The 4,905-nt window shown below is 36.6% G+C and overlaps 1 pseudogene; it reads right to left on the reverse strand.

Annotated features, from left to right (window-relative positions):
* Positions 1-3,979: 3,979 nt before the first annotated feature.
* Positions 3,980-4,905, reverse strand: LOC109117773 (annotated as a pseudogene).

Raw genomic sequence — 4,905 nt, forward strand, 5'->3', positions numbered from 1 at the left:
CCATGAAATACTCATTGCTAAATATCTGAACATTTAAGATTTAATTTTTATAAAGTTCTCTTTAGATTTTTCTGAAATAATTAGCCAAATTCAGCACAATAGCACATGGAAAATGTGATTTGCAAGTTTCAGAGAAGGGCAAAAGTAAACTATCAGATTGTTGATGCATGGATGATGAAAATGATAATGACTTTGACAGTGGGAATAGCCAAAGCAACTATGCTAGTGAAATTGACCAATACACAGGGAATGCAGACTTACTTGATTCAGATGGTGAACAAAGGAGCAGGGAAAGTACATAATTGCCTAGATGACATGTAACAAAATTATCATGCAGCAATGGAATAATACAATTATAGAACTAGGTCCAAAATTATAGCTAGTACCTGGGCAAGGGTAAAACCTATTGAAAAGAATTTCAGCAATGCCATTCAATTTTGGAAATCATTTATAAAAAATGAAATGCTACAAGATGTTATGAAATACAAGTAAAATGTCCTGTATGTACAAATATCCATACTCAAAAATGTGTTTATTATAACACCTCCCTAGCTGAACTGAAAACTTTCATAGGTCTGTTGTACTTATCAGGGCTTTTCCATGGTAATCACAAGAATGTAAAATACTGATTGAAAAATAAATATTAAGGGCTTCATTTTTTTTTTTAGGTTTAAATATTAATTATAACACTGAGGTGATTTAGTTCCTTTCAAAATTGCTAAAGGTTTGATGACAAAACTATCAGGCAAGAAGGAAAATGAACTGAGGGTCTACCTGATATCCACTACATGTTTGAGATGTTTGTGGGTAATGGGCAAAAAATTTGCACACCACTCGATTACATGACTATTGTTCAGCAAATTGAAGTTTTCCTGGTTCCTGTAGCTTCAGGCAGTATATGCACAAAAAATCCCAATTTAATTTCAAATTTCATTTTTATTTCAGGATTAATGTAAGTACTGATTTCCTTCATATTTTTAATCTATTTGTATTTTAAAACCATTTGATTGGAAATTTTCCTTTCAGATACCACAAATGTTACATTACTCTTTAAAATTATCTATACTCACCCAGACATATTGACACTCTAAATATAACATATGTAAATCATATAGATATGTATATATTTGCAGTAAGACTCTAGCTGCTTTATTTGCAATTTATTTTAATGATGGAAAAATATGGACACAAAATCAGAACTAGTCCTTTGAAAATACTCACCTGAAATATTAAAATGCCCTACCTTCTTCTGTACATCACAGTATAGATGGGGCAATTTCTAAAACATTTAACTTACTTTTAGACACTTACCTATAATATGAAGTTTCCTCAAAAGATAAATAATTCCTTGATATTTCTTCTCATGAAGTGTAAATAATATTTTGAATTAAAGTCAAATTATTTTATGTACAATAGATTTCTATTCTACAGCATGATCTAGCTTTATTTCTTAATAAAATTCACAGCAAATTACAATAAAGAAACCACACTTCTTACTGTACATTTGTGCACTTTCATGGACTGATTCTCTGAAATAATTTAGCCCTTAATACTGAGCTCATCAAAGAACTCATATCTTTCTTTAGATGCCAGAACAATAGACTGTGGTACAATCCTCCTTTAAGACGTCTAAATATTTGCCACATACCATTTGCAAATGCTGTGACAGACGTCTCCTAAGTGCACCACATGTGTCTTCCCTATGAAGCAGAGCACTTATTTCCACTGAAAATGTACTGTAGACCAAATTATGTTGCTAAAATTTTCAAGGATAGGAAAAAAAAATGCTCTTTTTCCAGAGTTACAGGATTTATCATCATTAGCATGTAAGATCAAGAACTTCCTTAAAATTAGTTTTTGAATCCTTCTAAACACAATGTTTTTATGGATTTTGCAGCACAAGTTGAAGAGTATATGAAAGGTCAATATTGAATAATTCACCAAAATCTGTACTCTACGATGTAGACCTAGTAGTGTAGAAGGTTGAATGAGCTCCCAGAGGCTGAGTTAGGTTTAATTCTCTAAGGAAAGCAACTCTCCCCACACATTCAGAGCTGCTTTCAGTTAAGGTGGACACAGTATTTCCCAGGTTCCTGTGAATCATCACTAGGATGCTATGGCTTTTTGGACATATGTGGGAAGACAGGAAAGAAGTGACCTGGAAGTTGAGGGTTCTCAGCCCATCTCTGTGTCACAGCCTCAGCTGACAAATGTCAGGAAATTCCCATACAGAAGATGAAAGATGGGCAAGATGATGAGGAAGGATTCACTGCACAGCCAGGCTGAGAAGGCACAGCCTATGTGTGATTCTGCAGGGCCTGAGCATCACAGGCCAGTCACACTTTTCTTGACTTTGAATTTAAACATAACATGTTCTCTCAGGTCTACTTCATCAGATAATCAATAACTGTATTTTACCACTTAAAATATTAGTTGTATTTGTGACTGATGCGTACGTGTGATTTACAGTTATTGAGATTCCTTCTAAATATTGAGTTATTCACCAATGCCTTCATTCTCAAATGCAATTTTTTTTCACATATCAATTCAGTGTTTCTATACAAAGGAATTAACTAAAATTAATGTGTTCATTCAATGCAATATTTTTTTTCAAAGACATTATTAGTTATATGGTGCATCTGATGTAACCTGAATTATTAGCATCAGGAGTCTTCAAAGGGGAAGTCACAACAAAACTGACATTCTCAGAATCCCATATTAGAATAAATCAATGACTGTATGCTTCACTTATCCACTAGGCATAAAATCCTGAGTTCTTATATGATATGTAATTGCCTAATAAAATTGATACTTATATTACTCTAATGGATGTATTCATTTTTCATCCTCTGACTTTTACATTGTTTAGAGATTAGAAAATGTGAAACCAAGTGCTTTACATTTCTTCATTATCACATTCTATTTAAACTACACTTTAAAATTTGAGTAGAATTTATAAAATAGGAGAGTCCATAAGAAGGGTACTAAGAGCAAATTTCCAAGATATGTTTATGTTTGCAGTATCTGAAGGCCCTCCCAGTAGCGATAGCACTTTCTACATCCTGTGTTATGGGCTTGGTATCTAAGGCTAGGCCACAGCTCTCTGGGCATCAGTTATCTCAGCTGCTAGGTGTGAAGCTTCTCCTGCATTGGATAGGCCGGGAAAGTTTCAAAGTGTATGCTGTCAAGATGAGGTCAACAAACATGAATTCACTCCCCTGATGGAAGCAGTGGGCAGAATGACCAGGGAGACAGAACTGCAATCTGTAGCCAGAGAAGGGCATAATTTTGCACATTGCAATTTCAGGAAAGACCATGTGACAGTGAGAGTCTGGAAGACTCATTCATAGTGCCAAGTTCATAGATTCCATTTGTAATTAGTTAATGTCAATAATCAGCATATTACAGACAAACAATTTTCCGTAAAGAGAAAAACAGCTGCATCCTGAAATATAATTTATTTCAATTAATGTGAAGTATTAAATATTGTATTATATAGAATACATTAAATAAATATTCAACAAGCAAAACCTATGATAAAATTAAGGACACTTTAAAAATTTAAAATTATGTTTAAATCATAAATATGGAAATTATAATAAAACCTAATTGTCAAAACCTGGGAAACACAATGAAAAATCTAGACAAACATAACACTGACAAAATACAGAGAAAGACAGAAAGATGAATGCTTAGTAGGAATGAGAACATCACGGAATTCTCATGTATAGGGAACTTCATGAACAAAGCAAAACTCATTGAAAAAACAATGAAAAAAACTTCATAATTTCTGTAAAGCAAAAGCTGTAAAGTGAAGGAGTATAAAAAATGTTTCACTTTGTACCGAAATTGAGAACCTGAGATCACCAAAGAAGGAATCCAGGATCTAATGACCTCTAGAGAGAAATCACACTGAACAGCTAGTTAGGAGAAAATTTTTGGTAGGGATGTATCTGACTCCTTCAAATTTAGTATCTTCCTATGGTCCCCTTCTGAGCTTCCCCAGAACATTACATAGAGCTGATTGAGTGTCACTATTCCTTAAACAGTGGAACATGGGGTTCAAGGCTGGGGGTGCCACAGTGCAGAATGCAGAGCACAGCAAGTCCAGACGAGGAAGTGCATTGGTGGCAGACACAAACAGCATCACCTGTGAGGAGAAAGGTGTGCAAAACCATCAGGTGGGGTACACAGGTGGAGAAGGCTTTGGACAGGTTCTGGTTGGATGGGATCCTCAGCAGGGTAGAGAAAATGAACACATAGGAAGCCATGATGCAAACCAAACATGAGAACCCATAGAGAACCCCGAGGCCCACACTGACATTAATAGCAGCATGCTTCTTAGAGCAACTGAGTGTGAGAAGGGCAGGAACGTCCCAGAAAAACTGGTGAATTTGTTGGAGCTACAGAACTCCAGGGAGAATGTCCCAGCTGAGTACAAGATTCCCAGAGTCCCTCCACTGAGCCAGGACACAGCCATCAATGGGACACAGCACCCTTTGCTCATGACAGCCTCATGGTGCAGAGGGTGACAGATGGTGACATGGCAATCGTAGGACATGGCAGTGAGGATTCCCACCTCTCATCATGACAACAGGATCACCAGAAGATGTAACACACGTAGTACAGAAGGAGATGACATCAGTGAGGGTGAGAGTTGAGAATGGATCTGGGGATTGTGGTGCAAATGAGGCACAGGTCCAAGAAGGACAAATGCCTGAGGAAGAAATACATGGGGGTGCATAGCTGGTGACGGAAAACTGTGAGGATGAGGAGGATGATCAGATTCTCCAGCGTGACCACCAGGTAGACAAGGGGAAAGAGGGCAGCCTGTAGTCCCAGGAGCACCTTGTTGTCCATCAGTCTCAGGAACAATAACTCCCTCAGAAGTGTGTGATTCTTCAT

The sequence above is a fragment of the Fukomys damarensis genome, unplaced genomic scaffold, assembly GCF_012274545.1.
Source record: "Fukomys damarensis isolate Sample0158 unplaced genomic scaffold, DMR_v1.0_HiC HiC_scaffold_3, whole genome shotgun sequence".
Taxonomy (NCBI): domain Eukaryota; kingdom Metazoa; phylum Chordata; class Mammalia; order Rodentia; family Bathyergidae; genus Fukomys; species Fukomys damarensis.